The sequence below is a fragment of the Hippoglossus hippoglossus genome, chromosome 16 (assembly GCF_009819705.1).
Source record: "Hippoglossus hippoglossus isolate fHipHip1 chromosome 16, fHipHip1.pri, whole genome shotgun sequence".
Taxonomy (NCBI): Eukaryota; Metazoa; Chordata; class Actinopteri; order Pleuronectiformes; family Pleuronectidae; genus Hippoglossus; species Hippoglossus hippoglossus.
In genome coordinates, this window is record NC_047166.1 from 20,331,803 (window position 1) to 20,350,228 (window position 18,426).

The window sequence follows — 18,426 nt, forward strand, 5'->3', positions numbered from 1 at the left end:
CCACGACTGCCGGTTTGAGTCGGAGCCGATTAAAACCTGTGTCTACTGCAGAGGCATTTGACCCGGGAGAGAATCCAGATTATATCCATCCCCATTGAGATGGACACAAGCCAGATGTTAGCTGGTCATAGTGATTAGGAGAAGGGGCTATAGAGAGGCTTTCTCTTCCGCACAAACATTTTGTCTGTCTGTGAGGGCCCCTCAAATCTTAACCTATGTCCTCAGCAAGTTCCAGAGACATCTGGCTCATCTTAAGTGTATATTTCACATTTTACTCTGGATGTCAAACCAACAGATTGACTTACAGGTATTATTGACCTAAGGTCCTTTTCCAGTTGCTATATGCGATAGTGGTGAGCTCAACTTGTCCGTGTCCATCCCTCACTCCCTCCTAGCTTCCATCTCCTCTTCAGTCTCTCACCTCTCCTGTCAGACGGTCAGCTGAAGAAAAAACGTGTCGTCTAATTGCCTCATATTTTCAATTCACCTTAATGAAAATGGCTGTGCTGGACAATGGGGGGAAATTACATTTGAGCAATGGATGGCTGGCTTTTTAGCCCGGCCCCTCCTCCCCTGCAAACCCCTACACCCTCCCACCACCACCCACCCTCCACAAAGCCTCTGATGGAACATCTGTAAAGATGGATTTAGCTTCAGTGATAATTTTCCCTAATTAAACCACACAATATTTAATTAAGAGCCAGTGTAGTTTAATTACGGAGATTTTTCTTTGTGCCTCTGCCTTCCCTCTCTCTCTCCCTCTCGCTCTCTCTCACATGCGCACACACAAACACACACACGCACACTCTGTCTCTCTCTCTCCCTCCCTTCAGTCTTGCTGCCCAGAAAAAATGTACCTGCTAAAATAGAGGAATGCCTCTGAATGTTGAATAAATATTTTCACAGGTCAGTTCTGATCTCTCTATTATGAAAAATGCTATTCAAAAAAAGTATATACATTTTCTTATGAATACAATTTCCAAAAAAAGGTATATATATATTTTAGATTTAAAATGTACAGAAATAAAGTGAAATACTTAACACATTGTGAGGAAAATTTGTTAAAAATGACCATTAAATAACTAATTGAATAGTTGTTCAGTCCAATTTTCACTGACACGTTAAAATCAATCAAAACACAGAAATCAAGCCGAGGTATATGATAGCTATATTTCAACAATGTCGACCAGAGATACATTTTTCTATTCCATTGGAAAGGCTTAATTGTGGTGACAGTAAAATTACATAAATTCTGCAATGGCTGCTGGATGGTGATTAACATTGTCCCATTGGAACCGGCAAGACTGGCCTGCAAATACATATCAGTAAATAGGGGAGCTGCTGTCTGTTTGGTTAAACAACACTTAAACCTTTACATTTCTTCATCACTTTAATTGTTATGATTATTAAGTCGTTTTTATACAAAGTTGAAGAAACATTACCAGATGGTGGTGCAAGGAAAAAAATAATATAAAGTGTCAAAAGATGAAGTTTTATCATCTGGGAAGAATTACATCTTCCTATTGAATTTCATTCTGTGTGATGGCTAAAATGTCAGAACAAACTTTAAACCACGTACTGAAAGCACACCATCTGATCTCATCAAGTTATTATGGTAAAAGCTTTATAGGAGACACAAAGCAACATCAGGATTCAGCTGCAGTTGCCTTTCTATCCATCTGTTGAATATTAAGGGACGAGTGTGTTTCACATCTACAATGTTATGAGACACGTTTTCAAAAATGTCAAATTAAAGCAACAGAGATTGAGATAACCTGACTTTTAAACCTCAGTATGAGTCACACACCAGGACACACAGCCTGCGTTGTGTGTTGATAATGGCTGTCAATCATGCTAATTATCTGTTTTTGATGAGCAGTCTGAGTGTAGAGTTTGAACTAAAAAGCAATCAGAGAAAGTGAGCACAACTACTGCTCTTCAGCCTACACATTGAAAGTATACTGAAAGGTGTCATCCATCCATCCATCATAAATATCCCCCTTTCATTGGGCGAGCGGCAGGGTCACCAGTGCATCGCAGGGACACAATACAGAGACAAACAAACCATTCAAGTTCAAATTCACACCTATACGGCAATTAACCTCAACCGCAATCTGCAAAGTCTTTGGACTGTGGGAGGAGTACCCGGGGAAAACCCACGGAGACACAGGGAGAACATGTAACTCCAGGCAGAATGAACCCATCACGAACCTTCAAACCGGCAACCTGTGCAACACCATGCTGCCCTTGAAAGTTGTCACTTTTATGTTATCTTATGATGTCAACGTGACACTCGATCTTTTCCATGTCTATTCTTGCTCTGCAACACTGGAACTCTAAAGATGCTCTGCAGCAGCGACCCGACAGTGAGGATTCTCTAACCTGTTAACACGGGCACCAGACACCAAGGTCTTCCATGTAACCTGGGTATTGATCTCCAGAAATACATCATTTTGCTTACCATACATTTTCATATTTCAAGTCCAACCTAACTAAAGACAAACCACTTTAACATAAATTTGAAATATCCCACATAATTCATTGTTCATTTTAATACCGCACTCCTTTACAATCGTCTGCAAACCACACCTGCTTGGGCATGAATGCTCAGCACTGAGGTTTGTGACCAATCCGTGTTTACAGCTCCCGATCTTCTCCATCTTAAACCAACTCTATGAGGCCACATTAAATCTACACAGGCCCAGGAAGTCTTCATGTAACAGACGTGACGCTCACAACACCCACACATACATCCTCTTGTGCGGAGAGAAGTAGCTGCTCCTGCAGCACACAGAGATATGAAGTTAATTAAACTGCCAATCCCAGGGAGGACCATGACAGCCAGAGGAGCGGTGGGGTGGTGGTAGGGGCAAGCAATCTGCAGTGTGTCATTAGTTCTATTTACTCAGAAACCATATATATTTATCTCTCTCTATATATATATATATATATATATATATATATTTTTTTTTTTTTTTGGGGGGGGGGGGTGAGCTCAGACTTTTATATATCGCATGTTGTTCAGGTTTCTATGGGGATATGTGGATCTCATGTAGGTATTTCTATAACAGCATCAGTGAAATCAGCCTCAGAAGTGAGAGCAACAACCTTTCACAGTACGTGTGATGATAGAAATGTGGAATTCACATGGGAAAAAGCAGAATCCTCCATTTCCACTCTCATGACTGAAGCCAGTTAAACCTGCTTTACTTTCATTACCCTTTTCATTTGCACCCTAATAGTTGTCCTTTATATCATCTGCGTACAACGGCATTATTCGGACTGATAAGAAAGAGTGTATTCCTCTTTGACCTTTGACCCCCGCAGGAGCTGAGGGACTCAGCCAGGAAGGAAATCAATGCTGATAAAAGAAAAATGATGAGTGAAACCCGGCTAGCAAATAACATCAGTCTATCAAAATGTCATTCTACAAAACTGCTTTCACTGCACATATTGACAAATGCAGTTGGTCATGTGTGGACAAAAACGTGATAGATCAGCGCTGGTATTAGCTGGGGGAATGTTCTCCAGTGGCTCGTTCAGGAACAATGTTTTTCCAAAGGCCCTGTCTCAGCGGGGCACGCTGTACGAGGCGAGGAGAAGAATATGCGAGAGCACCAGGCAACAGGGAATATTCATTTCCTCGCCCAAATGTGATCTGCTTTTGCTGGAATTAAATCAGCTCGATCGCTCTATTACTCAACGAAAATGAGTGACTTCTTGCTGTGTCGGAAGCATGGAGGTTTTTTCTCCGGCTTCAGTCTGTCATTGCTCTGTGTTTTCTATCACTAACATGATAAAAAACAGGACTCTGCTCTGAATTGTTCTGCCTTTTATCAAGAGAGGAGACGTAGACAAAGTTTCCCCGAGGGCCATGAATACAGATACTAGAGATAGGAAGCCGCTCGCCATTATTCTGTCTTTGGAGAATATATCCTTTCCCACTCAAGACTAATATTAACTGCTGCTCCTCTGAGTTTTAATAACGGCAGAGGCATTCTTAAGTTATTGTTTGCTTTGTTAATCCCATGCGAATTTGCTACATCCATAATTTATGTAGTAAAACGTTCACAGAATGTGTCAGTAGATTTCATATACTGGCCAAATACGCTGGAAGTATGGGTCAATGTCAATGGCAGTGTGATTTAGACTGAGAAATATTAATAACCATACCATGGTTTGTCATAGTCTCCAGAAAATGACTCCTAGTGGCTGTAATGATCCTGTGACGTTAACTATTGAATATATAATTACATATGCATGGTTGCTTTACTATAAATCCAAACTAACTAACTAACTAATTAACTGACTGGCACCACCAGAAGGACCAAGATTGAACTTATCCAGTAAAATACCTCATTGATGCTTTGCATGAATGTTGGTGATTCCCAGAAGATGTATTCTAATGACTTTGTTTGAGTCGTGATTTCTTCATCGTCCCTTTTAATGAAACAACTGTTACTGTTAAAGACACATTCATGGTTAATTTTCTTCAATCCCCAAAGGTTTCATCTAGAGTTGTTGTCAAACTAAAAAACATTATGCAATTTAAATGTTGACCTAAGTCCACCAGTTGTTCTGGCAAAAGATCTGAAAATGCCTCATTCCCCTGAGGCCTCCACTTTGTATACTGCAGTACAAATTGTGTCATAAACATGTTTGCTTCGATAAACTATTTACACTCTGCCGGTCCTGTGTTTATGTAAATACTCTGTTAATTCATAGTGCGGTGCTCTAAACCACATTAGGTTTAATTTATACGGCAATAAAGAGGTGGCAAGAAATGTAATATTGATTTGCATCAGTAAAACGCTGTATTGGAGCCGAGTTTGTTTAACTGTTTTCAACTGTGGGTCCTGGCCTGCTGGTGTTTTTTAGAAGCCCTTCTCATACAGATGATAACCCGGAGCTCATTTCCATAACCATACAATGTCACTGCAAGTAGTTATTTTTAAATCTTCATAACGAGTGTGTTTCCCTGAACCCAATGTATGAATAACAAAGCACACAGGCTCTTTGTAGAGTGAAACCAGAACACAGGGTGAGAACGAGCAACTTAGTCCCTGTAGCAATATGCTAATCGTCTGCAGTAACCTTCTCGCCTTCCTCCCCCACCATGTCCCTGTGTTGTCTGTCTCTCTCCCTCTCTGTCTCCGAGTCTCCATGAAGAGGGAAGCACACAGCTGCTCCTAACCTTAAAATCCTCCTATATTCAATGTCCTCCTCTCCCTGTCCTTCCTGAAACGTAATGGGATTTAAGGCCAGGGTTGGGGGTGCAGGTGGGGGCCTGTTTGTTCAAAGGTAAGCAGTTTGTTTGAAGGGTGGTGCACATGCAGCTTCTGCGGTTTGACGATGAATGCATACACTGTCGCAAGCCCTGTGGCAGCACCACCTAATTCAACCGCATGCTGACATCCTTCAACACATGAAATTAACATGGGCACCATGAAATTACAGGTGCTGCATTTGGGTCACATTAGAATGCAAACAGTGAGTAACACACTTTTTACACAGCCGCACAGGCGGAGGGGAGCAAGCAACAAAAATGTGAAATATATGATTGATGAAATTCTGTCTGTACGTCCGCAAAGCAGGTCATGTTTTTGTTTGTTAGCAAGATTATGTAATAAGTACTGGACGGATGACCAGGAAACTTGGTGGAAGGATGGGGTGTGGTCAGGGGGCAGTTCAGGGAATTTGTCATGACTTTCTTTAACATTGCAGGTTTTTAAGGGATATTTATGGGACTGATAAATGTGCACTTTGGTGCCGCTTGATATAATTTCAGGGGACTATTGGGCTGAGTTTTCTTTGTGTGATCAAGTTAACTGAAAAGATCAGAACCAACACTGAATATATCCATTCATCACACTAAACTGTAGTTTATTAGACTTATTGTGAACTTGATGAACAGCAACTACACAACATGATTCCATGTGAAGGCTAGCTCTTCCTATGCTGGTGCTCCCTGGTAGTCAATGGGGACAAGGTGCTGACACATCCTCCTCATTACCTGTCATCACTATCAAACTACAAAAAGTGAAAAGAACAAGTTTGTTGTGAGTACTGTTACTGTCTTTGACAAGTAAATATATGTGATCAATGTAGTGTCTTCGTGTAACATGTCAAAAAGTGCAGCTAATTGCAAGCACACACACCAATTAACAAAATGTCTCACTTTAAACGTTACACACATGTGATCAGTTAGGAATATTCTTGCCATGTCACTCGGTCACACTCGGTCACAGTGTGAAATGAGCCACTGAAAGATCTCACCGAGGAGATAAATAAGACTAAATCCTGTGATTCTAACACCAGTGTACATGATACATGGACAGTGGCTGCAATCCAGCCGAGTCCTTCAGCTTTTACACGTCTCACTGACTTTTGTCAATAACACCAACACGACACCCCCAGAATTGATTGTGCCAGTGATTTCATCTGCCTCAGGCGAGCGTGGACCTTCGATAGAGAACTGGATATTTTCAAACACAGTTGCTCATCTTTCGTATTGACGATTCAACTGGGAGAGGTCTATCCAGGTCTTGACGAGCTCGATCTGTCACCAGCATTGTGCATATGGAGAAAGAACGTGAATTACCCTGGATGCCATAAATAACTCCTTCCACTTAGCAACTCTACCTCACGTAGCCAGGGATCTCAAACTAACAGTCCTGTTCAACCAGAGTGTGATTTGCGGTACGTTTACCTTAAACCACATTAAGCACCACATGACAGCTCTTAACAGCTTCAGGATTTTAGAAACACCTCAGTCCTCGACCTGAGTTAGCAGGGTTTTTTTTTTTTCTGATCTGCATTTGTGTATTTAAAGACATTCAGAAGATGAAAACTATTTAACAATAACTTTGAAGATGTCAAGAAGAAACACAGATACGGGTGAGATGTTGAAATGAATGATCCTCAGCACAGTCTGGAAATGTTTCACGTGTCTCAAACAGTATCCTGTCCTATCTGCTCTTCCTCTCTCATCACCTGCTCTCTGTCTTTTTCACTCAGTCTCTTCATCTTAGAGATAAAAGATGAATACAAAATAGGTCCATTGTTTGATGTAAAAGAAATTTTGAAATAATATTACTTTTATTCAGAACTCTGTAAAATTACAGATATTGAATTAGTATTAGATTAGATAGTATTATTAGATAGTAAATTCACAACCCAATTGTTACTTTAAAAAATGATGTCAGTAGTTACAAACTACATTGATTTCTGCTTCCGTGAATTATGAGTATGTGAATTATATAGAAATTGATGTAAAATGACCCCAAAGGTTTGTGTGCATACTAACAATTCAATATTTTTCTTTTTTCTATTTTAAGTTCTGTTTTTTATTGGTAAAAAAAGGGAACTTTTTCTCTGGACAAAATAGAGATGACACAGTGTCTCTTGATCCGATCCCTAATTCGCATCATGTATTTCTGCTTATACATTAGGGGCCCACATTGTTCAAGATTAACACAAATCAATGAGCACAAAGCTTCACTGGGTTTAAAGATTTTAAACTGCTAAAGGGCCCTTCAGTTTCATAGTACTGTGGATATCTGTGTCTTTGGGTCCACGATAAAGGAAGGAAGGACAACCCTAACTCAATATTTTTCAGTAGAGTATATCAGCGGTCAACATATGTGATTCAGTCATAAACAGATGTTTTTAACATTGCGTGGATTACATCTAAAGGTCTAATGGTGAAACACTGAAAATACATTTATTTATATGAATACGACTCATTCTTCGACTAGGCTTATTTAGCACTCAGTACTTTCTGCAGCAGGAGCACAAAACATGTCTAATCATTAGTGCAAATGTATTTTAACAAATCAAAACTGAACACAGTGGGATTCCCCTTTATGTACGATACTGATTAATATGTTAATACATTTCATCATGTCCATCACCGACTAATGGAGCGACGCATGCGAGCTAGTCCAGGCAGCCAACTCGAGCTGCGCTGCTCCAATCATGTGACATACATCACATGACATACGTCACTCTCCACAATCATCTATAATACACACCCACCTTATTAGGCCGTCTATTTAAGCAGACAAAATTTCCCATCCCTCCATTTGCTTGCCCCGCTGTTGCGTCAGTACTGCTGCCAGTTGCTTCAGCCCCTCCACCACCCCAGCATCCACCTCTAGGCTCTGACGGGGGGGGGGTTACAAGTTTTTGCTCATCACTCCCATCATATCTATGTAATCATATGGGGGAGTGATTAAGTCGGAGCCTAGACGCCAAACACTGACCTGTTCTACTGTTGCAATAAACGTTTGAACGTGAGTTGTCTGACTGAACTAATTTAATTTAATATAATTTACATTTATGCTAGTCTACCTGTTACCTAAACATAACTAAGCAAATGCTGCCGTATAATGGTGTTCGGTGTTTTTTTGGTGTGTGTTTTCAATGAAACTGAGAACTATTTCGCATCCAGATAGGATTTATCTTAAGCTAAAAGGTGGTTGACTCCTTTTTTGTGGCGATAAAAACCTTCCTCTGCTCTTCACACGTTCATTAACCTGCGTATTGACATTACAGTTTCTGTGGTTGTGTGTGCAACACATAAACGTATCCTCTCTCTGTAGGAGTAGAGTGGATATAAAAGCACATTGTTAGTCGCTGCTTTATCATGGCCTGGGGATTCTTCGGGTAAACAGTCCCTCCAAGTGTTTGCAGGGATACCTCGGACCACCTCCTCCCAATTGGAACCAATCTTCCTCGTTCAATGAGCCTTGTGTCCATCTCTTTGCCCACAATCCCCTAAATCTCTGCAGTGTCACGGCTGCTTGGATACAGCCAGCTGGAGAGGCCGGGGCTTTGGAAAAGACCGGGGATTGGGTTAAAAGGAAACATAGAGCGTGGTGTACAACCGCACAGTGTGATGATCTGCACGAGAGTGCACGTTAGTGTGCGTAATTGTACATGCATGTGTATGTATGCATATACGTGTGTGTAGGAGTATGTGTGTGTGTGTGTGTGAGGGGGGGGGGGGGGCTGTGTCGTTGCTGTATATCCATATGACAGCCTCCCTATGAAGCTCCAGAAGCACATGACTGCCACCAGTAGTCAGTGAAGTGCTACTGCAGAGAGAGGACTCACTGAGCTCATCCTGCACACGCCTCACACAGGGCTGAGTCCTCTGATCGGAAACCTCCACAGAGACATTGTGTTTGTTGTAATCACATGACCACCACTGTTTAAACTGACTTGAATTCCAGACTGGGACTGGGAAGCTGTGGTTCATAGTCGGCACTTCAAACGGCCAGACCACCTGAGCAGCCCAGCATGGAATGAACTGTGAAACAATATTCTAGTGCTGAATCATACTAGTGTACATTATGGATCAATATTACAGCAGATATATGGTTTGACAAGATTCAAGGTTAACTAACTAGGTTTCTCTTTCTTCCAGCCACATCACACGGTCGTCCTCAATAGATGAAGTTCAAATTGCCATGGAAGGCTAAGGCTAAATTCACTTCTTTCTCGTAAATCAGCAGTTTCCAAGGCCAACAACCCAAACTATGAATAATCTTGGGATAAAATAAGGTAAGGTCCGTTTTTATAATTGAATTTTTTTTATTTTTAATTAATATTATTCTTGTCATTTTGTTTAACCACGGATACCCACTCTACAATTGTGGTTAGCTGATAAGAATCTCAGCATGAACAACACATCCAACCTTGAAGTGGATGGTTGTAGAACAATAGAGAACATCAGGTTTCACTCCTGTCAGTCAGGAACAGAAACGTGATGCTGCAGTGACACAGACTCACCAACACTGGACAGTTGAACACTGGACAACATAACCGGGTCTGATGAATGTGGGTTTCTGCTGAGGCTGCAGATGGTGGAGTCACAATCTGGAGTCAACAGCATGAATCCCTGAACCCAACCTGCTTTGGGCCAACAGTCCAGGCTGCTGGTGGTGTGATGGTTTGGGGAATATTTCCTTGACACATTTTTGGCCCCTCATCACCAATCAATCATGATTTAAATGGCACTTTATGTGACTATAGTTGATGACCATGTTCATTCCTTTATTGCCACAGTTTACCATCTTCTAAAGGGGAATAATACTCCATGTCAGAAAGTAAAAATCGCAAACTGGTTTCATCAACATGAACTTCATTGACCTTCCCAGTCACCAGATGTGAATCCAGTAGAATCTTTGTGATCTGGCAGAACGGCAGCATGAATGTGCAGCTGACTGATCTGCAGAAATAATGTGATGCAGTCACGTCAACATGGAGCCGAATCTCAAAGGGATGCTAAAACATCTTGTAGGATCCTTGCAAAGGGAGGTGCTACCCATTATCGGTATGGTGTTTCTAAGAAAGAGCTCGGTGAGTGTATGTTGAAGCGGGATAAATTTGACATGTGCTGCAGTTTGGCTGTGACTTACGTTCACAGCAGAACATTACAGAGAGACTGTTATTTTCTGTCTCATCTGAGTGATGTTAAAATGATATATGTAAATAAAACAGACAAATTCTTATGGACAAAAGTAAAAGCCAGTCAAAGAGAACTGAATCCAAATCTAATAATATTGCAATAAAGCATGAGGTGGCCACCTCTGTCGCTCAGCTGATTAAAATAAATGTATTTTGTCAGTTTACTTACTGTGAAAAAAACAAGACTGGCTCTAACCATCCTGGGTCATCTTATAAGATAAACGCAGGTTAATTGTGTGAACATTAATGTCAAATGTAAAAATACAAATTAAACATTACAATATACTTAAATTAAATTAAAAGATCCGTCCAACGCTATGTATTATATTCTGTAACCTTGACATATCTGTCACTGCACTTTCTGTACAAGTAATATAATTTGAGTTGTGGCGCTCACGCTATTCAAAGAAAAAAGAGTCTGCCATCATGCTAGCAGCTCAGTCAGGTTATAGACAGCAGGACTTTGTACCAAATGCATCACAACATGCTCACGATGACAATGCTAACATGCTAAGGCTAAGCAGGCATAGAATGAACATTTGTTCAGCATTTTAGTTAAGCTTGTTAGCATCTTAGCTCATCACTAATTAGCAGTTAGCACAATTGAGGCAGATTAAAATGGCATTAGATTTGCAGGTATTGGACAAATTTAAGTGATGACACTCGAGGATGTGAGATAATCCTAAATTCTTCTTCCGGGACCCTAATTGTCTGTTATTCATTTGATAGAAATTGACAATTATCCATTCATCCATCCATTTTATACAAGGCTTATCCTTTGAAGGGTCGCCGGGGGGGGGGGGGCTGGAGACAATCCCTGCAGACATTGGGTAAATGCTGAACAGGTCACCAGTGTATCGCAGGGCCAACATGCAAAGACAAACAACCATCCACACTCACATTCCCACCTTCGGTCAAATTTCTCAAGTCTCAAGTTAACACAAAACAATGAAAGGAAGCTGGAGAACCTTCTTGCTGGAGGGCAAAAGTGTTATCCACTGGTCGACCATGCCGCCCCATCCATTAATATGGCTATACAGAATTTCATGTAATTCTGTCAAGTTCTCATGGAGATATTTCAACAAGCAAAAAATGTTTGCCGACGGCACTAGAGGAGAGATCACGTAAGGGAATAGGAACATAATTACCCATCACCTAGATGTTAATATATTTCACAAAAGATGTGAAAACATTGGCAAGCTAGTGGTGCAGCAGCATAAGTATATAATGGGATTGTTTTTCAATTTATGCGGACAACCAACATTCAAAACATGCAAATTTCATGGAAATCCTATTTTTGTCTACCAACCACCGATTGACATTGCCAAAAAGTATGTTGTAAAACCCAAATGAAATGACATTTGTGTCCATTATAATGTGTTTCATTGCAAATGTCTATGTGTGTATTAGATTTTATGTTGCCTTTCTGTCTCCATCTCTTTTGTTTTTGTAATACGACAGTGGCACTAATTGCAGATAATGTAACAGAAAAAATATTAAAATGTTATGACAGTGGCAATAATGGCCAAATATTCCTATTTGTTCAGTGTGACATAAACGACACACAGTACTGTGTAAAGAGTATATTTATTTAGCTATAACCCACTGGATGTAGAAGTGAAAAGTATATTAAGTATAGCCTACTTCTGAGTGTGTCGCATGTCAGTGTAATCTGTTCCCTGCTCTCCTTCATGACACTGCTCACTGTCTGTGTGCGTGACATACCTGTCGGTCTGCCTAAAGCTCCGACTGGCAGATCCCAGCTCCCTGAAGCACACACTGCTTTGATCACACGTATTAGAGCTGAAGATTCAACCCTCGACAGCTTGTTTGTTTCTATAAGCTGAGGATGAAAAAAGAACATTTCTCAAAGAACACAGAGGAAGAGAGAAAACAGGATGAGTGAGGAGCGACGCTAAAAGTTAAACCTTTACGCTCCCGCCGAGGCAGGTGACGGCTACGTTTTGCTACAGTGGATCTGATCTTTCAAAACACACAGGAAAAACTGTTTTATGATTCAAATTAACCTGGAATTCATTGCAGGACGAATATACTGATGGAATAACTGATGAGACCATTACAGGCTTTCACTGCTTTATAACAAGATAACATAAGAGACTGTACAATAATACCCTCTGCCAGTTTGTGCGGAAAGAAAACCAAAAGCATCAATGTTGTAATCAATGTTTTTTATTTTTGTTCCCAGCACAGACTTTACTCTTTCTCCTGCTCAATGAAGATGACAATCATTGAGCAGTTTCTTGCATACGTTTGCCAAATAGAGACAAAATGAGGGATGATGTTTCGCAGTGTTAAGTTTTATTCAAACAACACAGACAGAAGTCCAATCAAGCAGTTTGACTTCCACGGACTGTGACTGGCATCAGATGACGGTGCTGCCGACCTGCCCGGAAGGGTGCGTTTCAGTCATTTTTCGCATCTTTGCCAAAACTGTGGACTTCCTTACAACTGAAGATGTTGTTTGCATAAGATTAAAATGGATAATAACAACAATCATAATAATAATGGCATCCCTACAATGTACTGTACTGTCCTCTCTGAATATGTAAATATTTTCCAAATGTCTTACAAGAGAATGTCTAAAATGCCTTTTCATAGTAAGTTTAAGAATATAGGCCCTTATGGTAAGTCATATTATAATAATACCTCTAACTGCTACATTATGGGAAAGACATTTTTTTCTGGCTGCTGCGGCTGTTAAAATATACATCAGGGCAGCGAAAATGGAGAAAAAAAAGTCTGTTTGGCACTAGTAACATTTTATTTGAACGGCAGGCTTGTGATAATCACAGAGGTCTTTTGAATTTCCATTGGGGAGGACCTCACCAATCATGGACCAACATTACACACACAGTCGAATAATATTAATTTATAATGTTTAACAGCGATGAAGGTGGAAATGGTGCAAACACTTTTAGACTATGATGTTAGTAATATTGCTTCGATACGCACATAATGAGACTTGTGCCAATGAATGTATTGCTCCAGTGCATGTTGGGAAGGTTTGCAACGCACCTATGTCATTAAATTGCCATCACATGATCATTATTATGACATATTATAGAGCCCTAATTACTAATACTACTTACTATAATATTTTATAGTAATGATCATAGTCCGATGATTCCCGTTAATTATTCAAGATAAAAAAGATAATCCTTTATCAGTCCCACCATTGGGAATTTTGTATTGATTTCAAAATATGAGTGGATGATTATTCAAGATAATTTACTCCAGGATTAACAAATGAGACATCAGCCTCCATTCAAAGAGCCAAACTAGTTGGATTAGAATTAACAGGATTGTTTTGGCCTGAAAACAACCATTTATTCGTGACTCCTTTTCTCTTACTTATTTCTTAGTATTGGTGACCCAACTCTATGGTTGGTGCTGTATTTTCCATTCCACTCTGATACGCTCATTGTTGTCACATTAATTTTTGTTCGTCGTATGTTTCTTGGTGGCTTGCAAACTAAGGAGTGACTCACTATCACCACCCACCTTGTCAATTGAGAACACACAGCAACCATGAGTTTCAGTTAAAAATAACACTGGTAGAACACAGCTAATGAGGAACGATGGCTTCCACCATGTTGGGTTTCTCATTCTCAAAGGTCAAGGCAATCAAGATGACTTGCTCTTGGTCAAATATCACTCGATGCAAACATTTACTGCAAGTAACCCACAAGTTTCAGCCATTCCATTGGAGTGTGTTGAACATGCTGACATTTTTGGGCTTAAAATGCTGGTCTAACTGAACTTTAAGAAAGACCACCAGAGAAGCTAATAAAGCACATAGCTGGGCTCACACTACAGGGGTTTTCAAAACCCAAGCCAGATTTGAAATTGGGTTACATCACAAACACAGTGGGAATCTAAACAGATATTCTTCTCTATTCTCGTAAACACGCACACACCTCAAAATTTGAAAATATTGTTGCATCACCCACTACAGGATATTTTTAAGTGTTTCCACTCAGTCCGATTTGTGGGTCCGCAGGTCCAGGTGATACACCCGCTCTGCCAATCTCAAGTTAGTCTCAACTGTCAACTATCACATGTTTCCTTGTTTCTATAGCATCAAATAACAAATCAAAACCAAACGTACCACACACTTAAACAAACATCAGTGTTGTAAGAACTACCTAAAATGACAGAAAGATGTTATTTCAGTGTGACTTTTTAAATTCGTCCATGTCCGATCTGTTTACATGGAGGAGGCAGGATATATGACCTGGTCTGTAGCCAGCCACCAGGGGGAAATCCTGATGACTTGGATTAACATTTGGGAACATTGCTGGTGCCAGGGTTTTTTCTCTACCTGTGCTATGGGGTAGCTATATGCAGGGCATAAGAAAATAATCATTTTCAGAGTTACTTTAAAAGGAAGTTCTTTTTTTTACTATAAAATCACAAATGGCTCACAGGACATTCTATATAGATAGTTTTCAATTAAATTTGGCCAAAGAATATTCAACAAACTATTAGTGACAATAAGGAAATGACAAAAAGACCTTTCAGCACTTGACAGCACCGATGCAGTCACAATTCACATTACAAACAATTGCAATTGCAAAAATGATTAAGGGAAAAAAGGCTATCACAAAAGCAGAAATTGAATCAAGAATATCCAATGTGCAGCCACAACTGTGCGTGCACGCTTTTAACAGTGCATTAGAAGGGCATTAAACACACACGTCATTTGGTATAATCATAAAATAATAACTTTAAGTAGTCTTTATTATTTATATATTTATTATTAAATAAAATATAACCTACTAAAAGGGGCTTGAGTGGGGCTGCATTGATTTGTGACATGGCTATAGCCCACCCTCGCTCTGCCGTGCTTGTTTGGGAAGATATCATGTCGTCCATCTTTATATACAGTCTATGCTCCAGACCTACAACTTACCCTGAAACAAACCATTAGCCAAACACCCTCAGTTCCCAGCCGTGTCAAAATGTGATGAAACCAGTGCAGCCCGGTGTCTTCTCTCTTTTTGATATACACCACGCAATTTGAACTGTTGGTTCTCAAGCACAGCTTTCTTCATTTTTGCAGCATCATACGTGTGCTCTTTGTACAATTTAGCTGCTATTCACACCTACTTACTGACACTCTGTCCCCCGAAAAATGAGATTTTGTCCATCAGCCCAGTGGGTATCAGTTGCCTCTGGCTGCAGTTCAAAGTGTCCTCAACTTCAATTCAGACCAAGTGAGCTCAGTGTGTTTCAGTGTTTTGATGGCTTTCCAGGGTCAGGGCACTCCTCTGCTCCTTTGTCTCTTCATCTCCAACTCGAGGTGGGTGGTATGACTCACACTAAAACACATTCACCGTCATCAGCGCCGGGGATTTTTTTCTGTCCCTCTCAAAACAAGACTCACACCTTTGGCACGCAGAGCTTTCAGTGTCCTCTATCCAAATAGATGATTTGTTTGAAGAATATTTCAACTACAGTATCACGCTCCAATTACATTCAGAGAATGTGGCTTAATACACCAGGGGGCAGAGTACACAGTCTCCCACAGGAGCCTGTTTATCATAACACATGTCTGCCTATCACTTATAGTTCATCATGTTAGTACAGTGTTTCACATTATAAAGGTTATCAGAAAGGCTATGTTCACTTTTTCTCCTGAGTATGTATATAGCCAGCATTGTGACTTCACTGTATGCTATATAATAACCATGGAATCACCCACTCTAATCCTACCCACAACTTTGTGATCTCGCTATTACAAAGTCAAATTAGAATTCAAACTTATCAAGTACAAACCTTAGCACACCATCTCTTATTCACATTTATGAACCTTCATGCGGGTGAAGTGCTATGTTTGAAGCTAAATTCCTAGGACATCAGAGACACAACGGCTGTGTCCATAGACTAGATACCAACTGTTACATGAGGGCCCACCAACCACTAGTTGGGTAAGCAGCAGCAGTTGTTTTCAGTGCAACTGCTCTGCAACCACAAATGCTACATGTACAAAGGCAAAAGTTTATTACACGAACATAGTGCAGACAGATTATAACTTTATGTCACTGGTTTAAAACTTTAATATATATATATATATATTTTTTTTTTTATTATTATTGGCCAGGCCGCAATACTTCTACAACCAAGAGAATAACCATATCCCTCCACCCCATTTTTTGGCCAAACCACATGTGTTGTAGAACTTGTTTTAAAATATTTTATCTTTGTGGCCTTTCTTCCAGTTACATATATGATAGTTGAGCACCATAGGCTGGTCAGTCCACAGTTTGAAATCCTTAGACAGAGGTCTTACATCTGAGAGGGGAATAAAACCTGAGGTGGACAGTCAGGAGCCTCAAGGCTCTGGAATCATCTTCCCGAGAACATCACCGTCCATTTCACAGTCAGTGTATCTTTTAAATCCCTTCTTCAGACAATTTTATCAGAGAGCCTATCCTTATATTATTTGAGATTTTACTTTTTTTATTGAGTTTTAATTCATGTTCCTTCTGTCTAACATCCCCGGTAATTGATTTATCTTTTTATTTTGCTGCTCTGTGGTAACACTTTGTTACCAAGGACGTTGGGTGGACTGTTAAACATCAGGAGCTGAGCCCAGCTTCTTCTCCATTAGAGAAACTTTAATTCTGTGCCTCTAAAAAGACTGTTTCCATGCATTTTTTATATGATGGCTCCACATTGTGTAAAATGTGAAAACTGGAGAAGTAAGGAAGGGTTTGGGATTTGATTTCTATCTTCTCTGTCTAGTTTCATCCTTTCTAACAATAAACCACAACATTTTAATGGCCATGGGTTGTTTACTAAGGATTTGGCTGCCTATTAAATTACTCTACAGAGTGTGATGTGAGTGTGTGATACTGGAGGGACAAACTTTCATCTATTATTATGTTGCAAAATATGGAATCATTACATATGTATTTTTACTGCTGTTATAGACAGATTTATACTCTGACTTATACAGTTATGAAAGTATTACTCATGTGTCATTGATTCATGAATGGCTCATATTCGATTTTCCACAAACAAGACACTTTCCTTTGTATCCTTTATTACACACAAGGTAACAAAATGAATCAAGGCTTCATAAAAAGCTTTTGTCAATTAAATAATTTGAATCCACATGATCGCTCTCTAACACACACACACACGCTTAAGTTGACTAGATGAGGTAGTTTATGAGTGTCCCTTTTTTACCTTGACTTAGTAGTGAGTCATATAATGTTATATACCACAAACCTCTCAGAATAAAGAAAAACATCGCCACACATAGAAGAGAAAATCAAGTGATCTAATAAGCAGAGGTACATTGGTACATTGTGATCTTGCCCTTTAGATTGTGGAGGTCCATTTTTTGCTGCATGGTCAAATACAAGCAGCACATTTTACACAATGAGTGCTTTGATAAATAGTAATGAAAAGAGAAGGTCTCCAATTCTCGACAATTTCATTTGCAGCGTTGAAAAACGGTAGCCAGTAGCAACGAGGAGAGGGGAAGGGTTGGAGGAATGGCAGAAAGTAGGGGGGGGGGGGTTGTGCAACTTTAGGTGCACTTATAGGGAACGGCACACTGGAGAGGAGAAAAGGAGGAGAGAGAGATGAAAAGTGAGGGATGGAAAGAGAGGCAGAGAGGACAGGAGAAAGGAAAATCAATAAAGTCATCAAACATGAATTGCACACTGAAATGACTTCTTAAGTCCCATCAGGAAAGCAAGTGGGAGGTGAAATGCAGTGGGCAACCTGGACCCCGACTTCTATGTGTCCTTCAACAGCACTGACTCAATCACTGAGCTAACCTGTGTTTAATGCTCACAGCAAAGCGTTCCTCCCCACACACTTCATGAGAGTCTATGTTGCCTTTCACTTATTTAAAGAGTTTCAACTTTTTACAGACGAAGCTACGACAAACACCTCGTGCTTTATCGTTTGCACCTC